Consider the following 17118-nt stretch of genomic DNA (forward strand, 5'->3'; position numbering starts at 1 on the left):
GACAAATAATCCAATTTAAAAATGGGCAAAGCAGTTGAATAGACATTTCTACAAGAAGGTATGCAAATGGCCAGCAAGCACACAAAAAGATGATCAACATTATTAGGAACTGCTGAAATCAAAAGCACAATGAGTTACCACCTCACCCACCCTAGGACAGCTAAAATTAAAAGAAATGAACAGATAAGAAGTGTTAGCGAGGCTGGGGAGAAACTGGATCTCATACACTGCGGGCAAAATGGCGCAGTCACTTTGGAGGGCAGTTTAGCAGTTTCTTACAAGTTTATACCTAGAGTTACCATGTGGTTCAGCAACTCCACTCCCAGGTGTATATCCAGGAGTATGTGATGAAAACATGTTCACACAAACACTAGTATACAAATGTTCATTGAAGCAGTATTCCTAATACTAAGCACAATGGAAACACCCTAAATGCTCATCAACTGATAAATGAAAAAAACAAAATATAGCATATTCATACACCGGAATGCTATTAAGCAATAAAAAGGAATTGTCTTAGCCTATTTGGGCTGCTGTAACAAAATACCACAAACTGGGTGGCTTATCAACAACAGATGTTATATTTATCACAGTTCTGGAGGCTGGAGGTGCAAAATCAAGGTGCTGGCAGATTCAGTGTCTGCTGAGGGACCATTCTGGATCACAGATGACACTTTCTGTCTCCTCACACAGTGGAAGGGACAAGACTACTCTCTGGGGTCTCGTTTATAAAAGCACTAACCACATTCACAAGGACTCCACCTTCCTGATCTAATCACCTCCCAAAAAGCCCCACCTCCTAAGACTATTTCAACATACAAATTTGGGGGGACACAAATATTCAGACCATAGTAGGAATAAAGTACTGACACTTGCTACAACATGGATAAACCTTGAAAATATTATGCTGTTTAAAAAGCCACACACACAAGGTCACATATTTTATGATTCTATTTAAATGAAATGTCCAGAACATGCAAATCCGTGGAGACAGATAGTAGATTTGTGGTTGCCAGAGGCTGGAAAGTTGGTAGAATGGTGAGTGACTGGTAACTGGCACAGTGATTCTTCTTGGGATGTTTAGAACATCATAAAATTAAATGATGGTGATGGTTGCATAACAGTGGGAATATACTAAAAACTGCTGGATTTTACCCTTTTTAACGTGTGAACTTTGTAAAATTGTTGCTAGAAAGCACGCAGGGGCTCCATCCAAAGGGGCCCTGATTCGAGCAGACCCTGAACTTGGTGGGGGACAAATGCTTCCTGGACTTGGAGCCAGAAGACCTGGATGCTCGCCCTGCCCTTCTGCGTCCAGCATGTCTGTCACACAAGTTCTCTTGTGTGTTGCTGTTTCCTCAACACACATTCACATCCCAGCTACAGTAGCAGCGACTCCTACGGACAGCCTACTACGTGCCAGGCACTGTCCATGTACATATTTCACTGCATTTACTTGCTCCTGCCAGTGGCCTTATGAGGTGGGTACCATTTAACAGCTGAGAAAACAGAGGTCTAGAGAGGTTAAGCAATTTGCCAACAGTCACACAGCTACCGAGCACTTGGGCAGGAGTTCAAAGCCACCAGTGCCCAACTTATTAGCCACTGTGTGATCCCCTCCTGACAGCCACCTGAAACTCCAGTGTCTCAATTCTGTGTTTAGCATAAAGTGTCAATATATTATCAGAAGAATGTTTTTCCTCCGACCTTTATATACAATCACAAATTGCTTATATTTGCACTAATCGTTTCTTAGTATTTCTTCAGTACCAAATATTTAATTTCTTGAATTACTTATTTTCAAGGTTTTGAACTCCTCAATATTTTGAATCTGCCTTTGGCCTCTGACACAAATGAGCTATCCTAGATATTTCTGGGTGGAGGGGCCAAATGATAGTTTGACTGAGGGCACCTGCCTTAACACTTTCAAATGCTCGGTGGTAGCTCCACACTTCCCTCATGAGATGGAACTAGGGCAGAAATCCCAGCTCATTCTGGCAGCACATTCCTCAGTCCTGCCCATCTCCATATCACCAGGTAGGCATCCACTGCGTAGCAGAACAGCCACCAGAAGCAGGCGCTGTACAGCAGCTGGATCCACATCTGCAACCAGGAAGAGCCCAGCATCAAAGCTCCCTCAGACAGGCATGAGATGTCCAGCCCAGCCGTGAGATGACAGGCAACACAGGACGGCTCCTGGCACACATTTGGCGTAGGTCTGGAACTGAGGGCAGGCTGTGGCCTCTATCCTCTGTCTGCTCAGCTGGACCTGACTGACAAACCCACTTTCTGGCACACTTGCAGACACAGTAGACAAGGCTCTAAGAAGTGCAGTTTAAACTGCCATGAGGGTTCTAGGGGCTAGGAAGTAGAAGCTTTTTCTCTGGGAAAGAATGAATTCAGGCAGAAAAGACTCAGAAAGTCGTTCCAAATACAAGGGGATGGAAGGGGGCTCAGGGTGTTGGAAGATCAGTAAGCCTTGCCGTTGGGGGCTGAGACAGATGCTTCATCAGGAGGCCATGGAAGGGAAGGAAGGAAGCGGGCAATTCTGCTCCAGGACAGAGAATCAGCACCACCTGCGTAAGCTTTACATCACTCCCTTGAGCATCCACTTGGTGAACAGAGCATAACGTGTGCATGTGTATTATACATATTTATTTATTTCATGGTTTATAAACCATGAATATGTTTAGTATATGTTATTATTATATGTAACATAATATGTTTGAATATTAAATGTTTGTATGATATAAGTTAAATATAAAATATTTATATGTTACCATTATGTATATTTAAATATATTTCCTTAACTTAATTGATAATATTGTTGTGTGCTTGTGGCTCCGTTTAGGGTAAGTATGGTAAGGGCACACACTTGTGCTTCCAGGGCTGCGGGTGGAGAAGCCACACTTGCGTGTGTATTAGCATCCTCTGGAGGGTTTATTAAAACATAGACCTGGCAGGGCTCGTGTCAGAGTTCCTGATCAGTAGGTCTGGGGCATGGCCTGAGACTTTGCATTTCTAGCATATGCCCAGGGGCTGCTGGGGCTGCACTTCGAGGACAGCAGTGTGACAAGAACGCAAGTAGGGTGGAGAGGGGAACAAAGGTGGGCGCACCTACCGCACTCCCCATGCAGAAAGAGGCAGGCCAGATGTCTGTTCCGTTCACATCGGAGATGTTCTCAACGAAATCTGGGAGTCCGAACAACACCGAAGAACGTATTATGATACCTACGTGAGAATTAAATGATGCTTGGTGTCTGATTCTAATTCAAATCTAAAGCTGACTTTAGTTGCTTTGTACAGATAACAGATAGATAGATGGACAGATATAGATATAGACAGACAGACAGACAGACAGATAGATTAACAGACAGACAGACAGACAGACAACAGATATGATAGTAAGGAAGCTAGGTAGATATGATAGATAGAAGATAAGCATGACACATAGAGATAGATGATAGAAAGGAAGGGAGGAAGAGAGGGGAAGGGGAGGGGAGAGGATGGAAGGGAAGAGAAGGGAATTGAAGGAAGTTAGAAAAATCTACACATATTGGAGTGTGCAGAGAGAGAGAAAGAAAATATACTGCATTACTCAGGAAATAACTCTTATGATAGCAAGGCAATCCCATGCACTTTGATTTCAAATTGAACCATCTTTGGCTACAGTCTCATCCCTATATATATATATTTTTTTATATTGTTTGCTTGGCATTGCAACGTGATGTTGTGAAGAGCAATCTGTATTTCTCAGCTGCAATTTTAATGTCCATGTTAATTATACCTCATTTGAAAATGAATTATTCATAAAGCACAGTTTGGAAGTTTGAATATATAAATCCTTCATTCTTTTTAAAAAAATACATTTAAGATTTTCACAAATTAGCTCTCAATAATTTGCTTTTTACATTTGTTATTTGTGAGTTTCCCTTGTTATTAGACCCAAATATCTAATGCTACTTAAAACAGCGCACACACTTACGGTACATATTATGGTTTTTTCATTAGGTAATACAATACCCTTTGTTTAAACATACACTATGTAATACACTACTAAAGGAGAACTGGGGACACTAAGACATACTATTTCTCATTATCAAGCCACTGCTAATAAAAATAATGCCTTTCTTCTGTACGTAATTTTTGGCACATAGCACTCCTTTGAGCTCAATAAAAGCCCAATGAGGTAGGCATCGTATTTCTTATTTTTCTGTAAGGGGACAGGTCACCAGCTTTCTTCTGACTTCTGCTTTCTCCTCATTTCCTCACAACACTATCCACCACCCTTTCTAAGGCGAAAGGATGTACGCATAATAATTCACTAACCCTCAAAAGATGTCTGGGTACACATTTACTTCCAGATATTCAAGTTATAGAAACTAAGTTACTATTAAGATGCTTTTCCAAAACGACTTAGTAGAATCAGGAAGAAAAGGAGTTTTGATTGAATTAGCCTGCACGCAAGTGATTTTACGCCAAATAAAAAGGAAATATTGCTTCCCTGTCTTATTCCTCAAGTCTGATAAAGTAACTTGAGGTTGCAATGCATTTATTTGAAGTCAAGTTTCTTGAGCGCCTTCAGTCACGTTTTTGGCAATGTGGGTAAGGGGACAGAATAGATGGGCCCTAGACACACAGCCCTGTGCCCAGAAACTTGCACAAGGTGGGGTATGGAGGGCAGTTAGCAAATACCTAACCGCCTTCAAGGACAAACATTCTGCAGATACATGATTCCAAAATGGTCAGCCCCTATCACCCAATTGCCAGTGTGGACAGTATTTTGACCCGATTCAAAGAAATCTATTGTACAAAACAAAAACAAAAAACAACAAAAACACTTACGATACAACTAAACATACACTGATGACATTAAAGAATTGGTTTTAATCATTTTAAAGTGATAATGATATTAAGGTTATATATGTTTAAGAGTCTTTGTCTTCTAGAACTGTACACTGGAATCTGTACGGATGAAATGATAAAAGTTCTGGAATTTGCTTAAAATTAATCCAGTGAGGAGGATGAGGGGGTGTGTAGATGAGCTGAATGAAGGGTAAGAGGAATTTATTTTATTCATTTATATATCATTTACTACATTCACATATGCTGGAAATTTTCCAACATAAAAAGTTAAACAAAATGGCAAAATCTAGCTTAGATGTCTGTAAAAAGTGTCATCCTATAATTTAAAGCAGATGTTGGCAAACTTGTTCTGTAAAGGGCCAGATAGTAAATATTTCTGGCTTTGTCTGTCCAGAACGTAACTTTGCATTTGCAGGGCAAAGGCAGCCCTAGACAACACACAAACGCACAGCATAGCTGCGTTCCCATCAACTTTACTCATGGGCACTGACAATTAAACGTCATGTGACAGTCACATGGCAACTTATACTATTCCTCTTTCGATTTAAAAAAAAAAAAAACATTTAAAGATGTACACCCACTCTTAGCTCATGGGCCATAGGAAATGAGCAGCAAGCTGGATTCCGACGTGGAGAGCAGCTTGCGCACCTGTGGTGTAAAATCCAAACCTGAAAAACCGGGGCTGGGGAAGGATTTCAGGTTTCAGATTTAAAAACACGCGAGACAAAATATATGGTGCAAAACAGAAAAGAATACACACACCACCTGGTGGGTTACGTAGAGATCCAATACATTTTTTTGCACTTTGCTTAACTGCAGTGAAGTTTTCCGAGTAAGCAAACGCCAGACACCATAAACTGAATTTTTAAAACCAACGTCCCTCGGACACGAATTTTACCGACCATAGTATTTGCAGAATACCCTAGGAAAGCACTCCTGGATGACCCCCTTTATCTGTGCTCAGATATCCCGCCCAACCCGCGACTGAGAGCCCTAACAGGGACACCAGTACAGTCTGGAGCATACAGCCCACACAAAGCACGGCCCCCAGCGGGGTGCGCGCCCTCACTATGCACCAAGCAGGACCTCTGCGAGGCGTACGCCCACACCCTGACACGGATAAGGTCTGGAGCTCTCGCCCCACACGGAGCAGGTCACCCTGACTTGGCAAACACGCTCTTATCCCACACAAAGCAGGAACTCCCGAGGGCCGCGCACCCTCCAACCAAAAGAAGCTAATGCCGTGCCCGGCGACACGCAAGCCACGCTCTTCATGGAGCACGTACCCACAGTGGGCCTTGCACCATCACACGGCAGGGGAACATCACCACCTCCCCACTCTCGCAGAACGCGGGCCCACACCCCTCAAGAGCAGGTCACTGACAGTGGACCGCAGGCCCCCACCCCACAGGGAGCAGGACCCACGCGGGCCGTGTGCTCTGAACCCGAATGGAGTATGATCCCACACCGCGGGACGTGCGACCTCAGTCTAAACTGAGCAGTTCCCTTCTGTGGAATGCGCACTTCAAGCAGACACCGATAAAGTCTGTAGTCTTCAAAAGCACGAAACATGTCTCCCAACCAGCTGCATGTCCTCACCCTGGACGCACGGAGCATGTCCCCGCGAGGATCACGTGATGTCACCAACGCGGGTCCCACGCCTTTAGCCCTGACGCAGCAGGTCCCAGAAGCCAGTGGAATGCCCTCACCCAACACGGCGCAGCAGTTCCTCGCGCTGGCCTTATACCGTTATAGCGCACTGAGAACGTCTCACCAAGGGCCGTGAACCCTCACACCGTACGCTTGGCCCACGTTCCCGCGAGTGTCACATCATCTCACTTCACAGGGAACAAGACTCCCGCGGGTCGTATGACCTCCTTCCGAATGGAGTATGCTCGTCTACCTCGGGAAGCACGCCCTGCCTCTGCACTGAGCAGGTCCCTAGGCGGTAGGGACTCACGCCTCACCTGGACACCTACTTGTAAGGCCTAGAGACCTCACTTCGAAAGGCGCAGGTCCGGACCGTGGGCCGCGCGCCCTCACCAGGACACGTATAAGATTTGGAGCCCTCACACTTCACGGACCAGATCCGTCCCCGCGGACCGAGTGCCTTCACACTTTAAGAACATGTCGTCCCCAACGGACCGTGCGACCTCACGCCACAGGGAGCAGGACCTCCGCAGGCCGATAGCCCTCACCCTTCAAGATTACGTCTTCCCCATCAGAGCGAGGGACATCACCCCTCAGGGAGCAGGATGCCCGCGTTCCACGCGCCCTGCACCCTAATGGAGCATGATCCCCAACTGCGGGACGTGCGACCTCCCTCTACACTAAGCGGGTCCCTACGGATGGACGCACGCCTCAAGGGCACACTGATAAAGTCTGTAGTCCTCAAAAGCACTAAGGAGGACTCCAAAATGCCGGGCGCCCTCTCGCCGCACGGGCTGAGCACGTCCCCGCGAGGGTCAGGTCACCACACCACGCTTAAGCAGATAACCACCGCCGCACACGCACTGGCACCCGGACACCTACAAGACTTAGACACCTCGATCCGCACGGAGCATGTACCATGGCGTGACGCGCACCCGTACCCAGAACCAAGGAAATACCCCCGCGGTCCACGGGCCCTCAACTCACAGGAACACGTCCCCCGCTGTGCCTCGGACCGCATGCCCTCAGCGCGCAGGAGCAGGTCGACAACGGGGTGCTGCGCCTTTATTCCTCACAGAGGAGGTCCCAGAAGCCAGTGGAATGCCCTCACACCAGATGGCGCAGTTCCCCACGCTGGCCTTTTCCCCTTATGGCCTGCTGAGAACGTCACACCAAGGGCCGTGAGCCCTCATCCCCGTAAGCTTGGCCCACGTTCCCGCGAGTGTCACATGATCTCACATGACAGGGAACAAGACTCCCGTGGGCCGTATGCCATCCCACTAAATGGAGTATGCTCGCCTACCACGGGAAGCACTTCTTCCCTCTGTACTGACCGGGTACCTACCGTGGGATGCACGCCTCACCTGGACACCTGTAAGGACTAGAGACCTCACTCCGAAAGGCACAGCTCCGCACCGTTGGCCAGGCGCCCTCTCCCGGACATGTATAAGATTTGCAGCCCTCCCACTTCAAGGACCAGGTCCGTCCCAGCGGGCCGAGCGCCTTCACCCTTCAAGAACATGTCCTCTCCACAGACCCTGGGACCTCACCCACAGGCAGCAGGACACCAGCGGGATGCGTGCCCCACTCCTGAACAACATGTCGCCTCCAGCCATCCGCGGGACCTCAGCCCACAGGATGCTGGACACCCGTTGCGCGTTTTCACCTCTGAAGATCTGGTAGCCCCAAGCTGACCGCAGGACCTCACGCCAAACGGAGCAGAACCCCAGGGGGGCACGCGACCCGCGCTTGAAGAGCATGTCGCCCCTTGGGGACAGCGAGACTTCACCCCACAGAAAGCAGGAACCCGTGGGTCCCGCTCCATAACCCCTGAAGAGGAGGTCGTCCAGAGCGGAACGTTGGACCTCACCCTACAGGGAGCAGGAACCCCGCGGGACAGGCGCCCTCACCACTAGAGTATGTGGTCCCCAGCGAACCACCGAACCTCATCCCGCAGGGAGCAGAACACCCGGGGGTCGAGCGCCCTCACCCCTCAGGAGCAGGTCGCCCCCAGCGGACCGCGGGATCTCACCCCACAGGGAGCAGGACACACGCGGGACGCGGGCCCTGCAGCCGAATGGTGCATGACACCCCACTGCGGGACGTGCAACCTCATTCTACCATTAACGGGTCCCTAGGGTTGGACGTGTGCCTCAAGGGGACACTGATGAAGTCTCTAGTCCCCCAACGCAGTAAGCAGGTATCCAAATCAGCCACGCACACTCACCCCGCATGCAGGGAACATGTCCGCGCCAGGGTCACGTGATGTCACCAAAGCGGGTCCCGCGCCTTTAGCCCTGACGGAGCAGGTCCCAGAAGCCAGTGGAATGCCCTCACCCAACACGGTGCAGCAGTTCCCCGCGCTGGCCTTATACCGTGACGCACTGAGAACGTCACGACAAGGGCCGAGAGCCCTCACACCATACGCTTGGCCCACGTTCCCGCGAGTGTCACATCATCTCACTTCACAGGGAACAAGACTCCCGCGGGCCGTATGCCCTCCCTCCGAATGGAGTGTGCTCGTCCACCGCGGGAAGCACGCCCTGCCTCTGCACTGAGCAGGTCCCTACGCGGTAGAGACGCACGCTTCACCTGGACACCTACCTGTAAGGCCTAGAGACCTCACTTCGAAAGGCGCAGGTCCGCACCGTGGGCCGCGCACCCTCACCAGGACACGTATAAGATTTGGAGCCCTCAAACTTCACGGACGAGGTCCGTCCCCGAAGGCCGAGCACCTTCACCCTTTAAGTACATGTCTTCCCCATCAGAGCGAAGGACATCACCCCTCAGGTAGCAGGAAGCCCGCGGGCCATGTGGCCTGCACCCTAATGGAGCATGATCCCCAACTGCGGTTCACGTGACCTCCCTCTACTCACAGGAATAAGTCCCCCGCCTAAATCTCTGACAACCACTAACTGTTTTTCCATCTCCCCTACGGAGGGACGCACGCCTCAAGGTCACACCGATAAAGTTTGTATTCCTCAAAAGCACTAAGCAGGTCTCCAAAATATCGGGCGCCCTCACGCCGCACGCACGAAGCATGTCCCCGCGAGGGTCAGGTGACCTCACCACGCTTAAGCAGATACCCCCTGCCGCACACACACTGGCACCCAGACACCTACAAGACCATCTTGTAACCACAATTAAATCCTGAGTTGCACAAAAAGCCTTCCCCAGAGAATCAGCAGCAAAGCAGCAATTTAGCTCAACCACAGAGCTCGAGTGCTGGTCCTCACAGGAAGTTCCCCCATTTCAGAAGTAAGCAAAGGACAACAAACTAGTTCCAGTGCAGAGTTTAAGTGGTAGGAACAGTGAATACTCTAACACAGAAGTGACAAAGTTCTGATATTAACCAGTAAAGGTCTAATGCCACCAAAGAATACCTAGAAGGACTGGAAGAGTATGAGCCTGTCTGCAGCGAGGCTGTGCCAGTACGAGACACATGATGGCACTGCTGCCTTAGGCTCAATGGGACTGAAATGGATGTTTAAAACAAGGAAAGCTCAGGCAGTTGCAAAGAGTGGCTGTACAGGAAACTGAGCAGGCTGCACGGTTTCAGGTAAGCCTCTCCTGAAAGCAGACAGCAGAGTTGGGGGAGGCTGGACCCGAGGGTTCTTCCCGAGGGCATGCCTTTAAGCACCGTCGCGTGAGTAATGGTCTTGAGACACATCTCTGCAGCGTGGGCTGTGGTTGAGGAAGTGTGAGCTACATTAAGTCTCATTTTCTGTTACCACTGGGGAGGGGTTTGCAAAGCACCTTTGTGTTTAGGGAAACGTCGAGGTTACAAAGAGTCCCGATGCACCAGGGGCTGGAAGGAGGAGGCGTCCGTTCCCTCATGTCAGCATCTAGGGATGCAAGTGGACAGCTCTGCTGCCGCGGTGACTCGGGCCCAGGCTGTGTCCTCCTGGCTTCTCACTTTCCTCCTTGGTGGAGGGCCAGTAGCAGGGCAGGTGGGTGGTGGTGTGGAGTGACCACGAGGCACAGCGTCCTTCGTTCCTCCTCACACCAGGCCAGCTCGGATACACCTCACCTCCACCCACTTCCCACTGGAAACTTGGGACATTGCGCCCAAGCTGCAGGGCAGGGCGGGTGGGAGACGTTGTTTGGACACAATCTCAGGACAAAGGAAAGCACACTGTGGCGGGCAGCCAGGTGGCTCCAGCACTGCGGGGTGAGCTGGGCTCTGGCCACGGTGATGCCTGGGCTGCAGGTCAGTGCAGACCAGACCCCGAAGCAGAGTGGCTGTGGGAATCCTGTTAGAGGGGTGTGTGGCAGCTTCCAGCCTGACGCTAACAGTGGAGGTGATCACGCCAAACTGCAGTTCTGCATCAAGTGTGGGAGTGGGTGCCCTGGAGAAGATTGCAGGAATAAACTTGCCTTCTGAGAGTGTGTATAGCTGTGTTCAACACGGATGCAGTCGTGTTATGCACAAAATTTCTCCTATTGCTTCCTCTATTTGTCTGCATATTACACACCCTTGTCTATCCTGTTGAATAATCCAGTTAAGTCCATGCAGATGGCTGTTGGCCACCGTGCTGGGCCCTGCTGTAGCAAGTGGCTGGTCTGCACTCAGTCGGGTCTAGGCCCCCAGGGATGTTGCCATTCTCTTGGTGTGTCAGAGCGCTTGTGGTACGTCGCTGCTTTGTAGAGAGTGCTCGGGTGAATGTGCTTGCAATGTAAACATTTTCAGGGTTTATGAGGGAGGGTGGCACTTTATCTGCAGCCCAGCCTCCCAGGGAGCCTGTGAGTGGGACAGCCGTACTTACAGAAAGCCGGCCTTGTTTAACAGCACAAATCAGCAAATTCACTGTAATTGCAGACACTTGGTAGAGAATGGCCAATAGCATGTCTGACATCAACCGGCATAGTTAAAACTCCCAGGCGCCGTAAGTCTCTGTTACACGGAAAATATCCACCACTATCATTTGAGAGGCATTAATTGCTCTTAGCTCCCCAGGCAGCATTAAGGTCTCACCTTGTGTTCACGGGGCAGCTTCAGGCTGGGGCCACATGTGTGACACAGTCTTTTACAAAAGGGCACCGTGTATGCAGAAGGCCAGCTAGAGGTGCCTGGTATCTCTGATGAGATCTGCAGAACTGATTCTGTTTCACTGTCCCTAGGGAGGTCACTGAGGCCCAAAGATGCCAGCAGACCCCAGGCACCACTTCATGGCCTGACAGGTAGATTCCCGGTCAGGGCCCTACACAGAGCATACGTCTGAGCAGATAGTGGCCGCCTTGGGCAGAGAACACACTAATCTTTGGAGCCCAAGGGACACACCTGGAAGTCCCAAGTGGGGACCACTACTGGATCCATGAGGCCCAAAGTGAGTTTGGCGTCATGGTTGAAATTAGTAGCACGGATACAACTGTCCAGAAGGGCACAGCTGGGCCTGAGCACACTCAGGTGAGGACACCTGGAGTCCCATGCCTGTGTGGTGAATTGGGCGCGGGACCAGGCCAAGGCTGATGCATGGGCACAATGGTTTCTACCCTGGTTCTCCACATGTCAGATGTTCTATGAGTCCAGCGTCCCTCCCCAATGAACCAGCTGCCCCTGGAGAACAGCAGCATCCCTGCTCCAAGGCTGAAATCCCTTCATCTTGTGGGAGATGTCGCTGGGCAGTGCAGGGAGCATGGAGCTGGAGGCAGAGTTGTGTGGAGGATCCAGTTTCACCATTGACAGCGTGCACCCTGGGACAGCGGCCCCCTGCTACATGCGCACCCAGGGCAGCCCCTCCCTACTCAGCAGCACAACCGCGAGGCTGCCAGTTAGGGTTAGAAAAGTCCCAGTCTAAGTATGGCTGTGACGCTCAGTGCAGTCAATTATGCACAGTGTCAAGTAGTCGAGAGCACTCACACATCGAGCACATGTCGCAACCAGGCCAGACAGACTGTGACAGAGGGAGCATGAGGCTGCTTCCTGAAGGTTATGTACATCAAGGCACAGCCCTCTGCTCAGGACGCCCCCGGGTCCCTGGGGACCCTGTAAAGTTACAGGGGACATACAAGGGGGGTGCGAGGGCTCCTTGAGTCTGGGATCTGATTTTACTCTGTGTGAGCCTGCCAGGGCCACCATAACAATATCCTACAGCCTGGGCAGCTTAAACGACAGACATGTATCACTTCCAGTCCTGGAGGCTTGAAGTCTGAGATCAAGATGTGGCAGGGCCGGTTCTTCCTGAGGCCTCTGTCCTTGTAGAACCTGTCATCTCCCTGTGTCCTCACATGGTCATCCCTCTATGTGTGTCTGTGTCCTAATCTTCTCTTCTTATAAGGACATCAATCCTATTGGATTAGGGCCCACCCTTGTGACCTCATTTTATCTTAATCACCTCTTTAAAGACCCCATCTCCAAACACAGTTGCATTCTGAGTCACATTCTGGGGTCAGGACTCCAACACATAAGCTTTGGGGAGACTTGGTGTAGCCCATGCACCCTTCTTAGGGCTAAGATGTGTGCTAGTCCCTCTCACCTCAAGTCCCATGGGGTGATGTGGTGGCTTGGGGGACACTCCATGTGCAGGGATTGGAGTTCCAGCTGGGAAATCCACTGACACTACTAATCCCATGGTGAGGGGGCCAGTCCCCTCCTGAGTTGAGCAGTTCTGGGGTGTCTTCCATCAGGCTGTGTCACCTTGACCTACTGGGGTGCCCATGTGACCCGCCCAGGAGTGCTTGGCGTCAGGAAGCTAAGGGGAAGCCTGAGGAGGACCTCAGGGCTGTGTGACGTCCCCCCCAAGAGACGCTCAGCAAACATGGGGACCCTCAGGAGCTGGGAGTTGGGGTGCCCTAGTCTGACATTTGATCCGGGAAGCCTCATGGGCCTGGGTATGCGATGCTGGGGGTGAGGAGTGTGTTGGGCAGTGACACAGGTGGGGGCTTGATGGGGCTGTGGCTTCAGGTGATGTGAGTGGTGGGATTAGATTCTGGAGGAGGAACCGTCAGGAGCACTAACGTGCAGAGCTGGGGCATGAAGGGGAGTGGGGGGTGGGGGACAGTCCCTATGTCTGGCTCAGAGTGACGCCCTGGCATAGGCACAGCAGACCCCATCTCTGTTGTCTAGACACCCCTTAGCCCCCAGGGGAGGTGGCCACTTGGTGGCTGCATAGATGCACCTGGCACTGGGGAGAGGAGCCCAGGCTGGAGGCGGCAGTGCTTGTGTCATCAGCATAGCGATGACAAGGAAGGCACGAGGGGACGTCTGTCACCAGCAGACCCCGAGGGTGGTCAGGGGCCATCCTGGCTGAGGCCGGTTCTGAGCTACACACGGCAGTGGCCTCGGTGGCTCGAGCCTCTCAGTTCAGACGCGTCACGCCTCTAAATCCAGCTGCTGTGAAGTTGCCATGGCGCAGGCTGGTGGCTCAGAGGGCTGCTCTGCTGTGCATCGCTGGGGTGGGGGGCAGCAGAGGCGCTCTGCCCTAGGGAGGGTCTAGCGGTGTCAGCACTGCCTCCTGGCTGTGGGACTTTCCGCACGTGCTGCGGTTTCCACGGTTCCCACTCTGCATGGCACTGTGTATCGAGGAGGCCGCCCCCTACCTCCAAGGTGTCCACGGCCTGTTTGGATGACAGAAGCAGGGCAGAGAAGCTGCTGCTTGAGCTATCCAGGGGAGCAGCTGGATCCCAACCCTCTTCTCAGCCCCTGAGCCCACACCGGTGCTGCCGCAAACGGCCTGTTTATCTGACTCCAAAAGCTAAATAGCAGGTTTTCACCTGTTCCCAGCTGCAACAGGACTTCAGCAAGGCTTGGGGGGAATCCTGATCTCCAGGGACAGGAGAACTGGGATAGATTCTCTCCCCCTCCTCCATTTCCCAGACACCTGCAGAATAAAAGAGTCATAATTTTTTTTTTTTTTTTTTTTTTTTTTTTCCTGGAGGACCTCTTGGGAGAACTTAGGGGAAAAACATCAGGAAAATCATACTTTCAAAAAAAATGAAAGAATTAGTTCATGACTCCAGCACCTTAAATATCATGAAGGAACTTCTGGGAACCAGCAGTGAGTGCTTGATGAGGACACGTGATTTCATCCCAGAGAGACGGTGAAACTTCGCAGCAGACTCAGAACCTACTTACAGCACGCCTGCGGCATCGCCAGGGCTAGACTGGGCTCTAGGTGTTTAGGAGTGTAAAGGGCAGTCTGCGCATGAGTTTCCAGGGGCTGCCACAACAGAGGACCACGGGCCGGGCAGCTCGAACAGCTGAAGCTTGAACAGCAAGGTGTCCTCTCTCACCGTTCTGGGGCACAAGCACAAGATCGAGTGTCAGCAGGACTGGCTCCTTCTGAGGCTGTGGGGAAGAACCTGCCCCATGCTTCTCTCCCAGCTTCCAGAGGCTGCAGCGGCCTTGGCTTGTAGATGGCCGGCTTCCCCCGTGCACGTCTTTCCTATACCCAAACTTCCTCTTTCCGTAAAGACACCAGTCGTATTGGATTATAGGCCCATGATAATGACATCATCTTACCCTGATCGTCTGTAAAGACCCTATCTCCAAACAAGGTCATATTCACAGGTACTGGGGATTATGACTTTTGGGGGAAACACAATTCATGCCATACCAGTCTGCCTTTCAAAGATATACAAGCAATCACAGACATACATAATAATATCAATAGCTAACTTTTACTGAGTACTTACCATGTGCCAGACATGGTGCTAAGCACGTTACACTCATTCATTAACCCTGTAACAGCTCTGTGAGGTAGTACTATGGGCTGAATTGTGCTCCCCCACCCCAGTTCATAAGTTGAAACCCTAACCCCCAGTAGCTCAGAATGTGACTGTATGTGGTCTCACAGTGATAAAATGAGGTTGTGTGTTAGGGCTGGCCCTAATTCAATGTCCTGTTCTTATAAGAAGAGGGAATTTGAGCACAAAGAAGGGATGCTTGTGCATAGTGAAAAGACCACGCGAGGACACAGGGAGAAGAGGGCCTCACGAGAAACTGGCCCTGCCACACCTCGATCTTGGCCTGCCAGCCTCCAGGACTGTGAGAGGATAGAGCTCTGCTGCTGAAGCCCTGTTCTTGGTATTTTGTTATGGCAGCCCTGACAAACTCGTACAGGCAGGAACATATACTCTCCCTGTTCTTCTGACAAAGAAACTGAGGCACAGAGTGTTACCAACCGGCCAGGCTTGCCCTGCCCTCTCGCATTAAACAAATGACCTCGAAGTCCAAAAGCTGATGCAAGGATTGGAAGGTTTATTCAGATTACACGTATTCAACTAAATTTCTAACCAAGCAAACAAACAAAGAGAAAAGAGGAGCAGTGGGGTCCAGTTCAGCCTAGTCCCAATCTGCGGGGCCAACCTACTCCATTAACAAGAATTGATAAAAGCAGTTCTCCCCTTTGTTTTCAGCATAAAGAAGAAAAGTACCAACTAGATTTAAATCAGAAAAACAAAGCATAGCCAGGAGCCCTCCACAGTGCACCTGTACAGACGTGGATACAATCCAGCAAACAGAAGAGGGCCGGGAAAGTCAGAGAAACGTAAAGAGAATAAAGCATTGACTTGTCAGAACTTAGGCCAGGGACTCCAGGAGAGATCTGCCAGCAGCAGAGACATGGGAGCAAAATAGTCCCAGTGGCCACTTGCCTCTTGCAGCTGGAGTCCTCTCCAATGCCCTTCCAATTTTTGCCAGTGATTAAGTTAGGCTCTCGGATTCCAAAGTCATAGAAATGAACAATGTACCCAGCAGTAAAGCAAGCAGCGCTTTATTAAAAGAGGAGATGGACTTATGCATGAGGGGGGTAGCAACAGTAAAGCTAGCCCCCCCCCAGGGGAGCTGCTCAGGGTCTTTTTATAGGAAAGGAGTTAAGGGGTGGCAGGCAGCATCACAGGAGGTGGTCCGTTCTGTTCTTCCTGGTTGTGTCATGGGTGCATGCTCAGTAGGCAGTGCTGTTCATCATTGTCACCCCAGGAGGGTCATTGTAGCAGTCACCTTGATACTTTGTGCACAGGTGGGAATTCCTAAAGCGGTCTTAGGTTAAACTGTAACTTTTACAATTATAGTAAACAAGCCACTCAGGAAATATCTGTTTCCTGTCTTATGTCAGTCTGTTTTGTCAGGGCAGCCCATGGGGTAATCATTTGCATGGAGGGGTCTCATGACTGAGGAGTGGAAAAGTAACAAAGTGTCTTCTGCAGGGAAAATGGAGTCAGTTTGGTTCACAGGCTTAGCCTTACTGTTTCAAGAGAGGTTTAGTGACTTGGGTCATGTGGTCAGGACCCGACAGGAACAAGGCCTCTCTCTGCAGCACACACACTCTGGGGTGCTGTGCTGCACTTCCTTAGACTCCCTGGGAAAATGTGATTCCTCAGTGCACCCTCAGTGTGCAGGAGTGTGAGTGTGGAGGTAAAGCCCGTTTCAACCATTTTAAGCAAATGGGCACGAGGCGGAGGAGTATGGGATATGTTGTGGAATGAATGAAGGACCAAGCCCAGGAGCGAGAGGCAGAGCTGGCCGCAGAGATAGCTGGGTGCGGACTGGATGCACTAGGCTTTGTCTCCTGTTCCCCCTACTCCCTCGGAGGAAGACCTGGCTCTTCTCCCATCACAGATCATGTGCCACACCTCACAGTCTGTGATGAGGTAGATTGATTT

At 50.7% G+C, this 17118-nt stretch overlaps 1 pseudogene; it reads left to right on the plus strand.

Annotated features, from left to right (window-relative positions):
• Positions 1–6364, plus strand: part of LOC134369079 (F-box-like/WD repeat-containing protein TBL1X) — a 29314-nt pseudogene extending 22950 nt beyond the window's left edge.
• Positions 6365–17118: the final 10754 nt, after the last annotated feature.

The sequence above is a fragment of the Cynocephalus volans genome, unplaced genomic scaffold (assembly GCF_027409185.1).
Source record: "Cynocephalus volans isolate mCynVol1 unplaced genomic scaffold, mCynVol1.pri scaffold_35, whole genome shotgun sequence".
Classification (NCBI taxonomy): domain Eukaryota; kingdom Metazoa; phylum Chordata; class Mammalia; order Dermoptera; family Cynocephalidae; genus Cynocephalus; species Cynocephalus volans.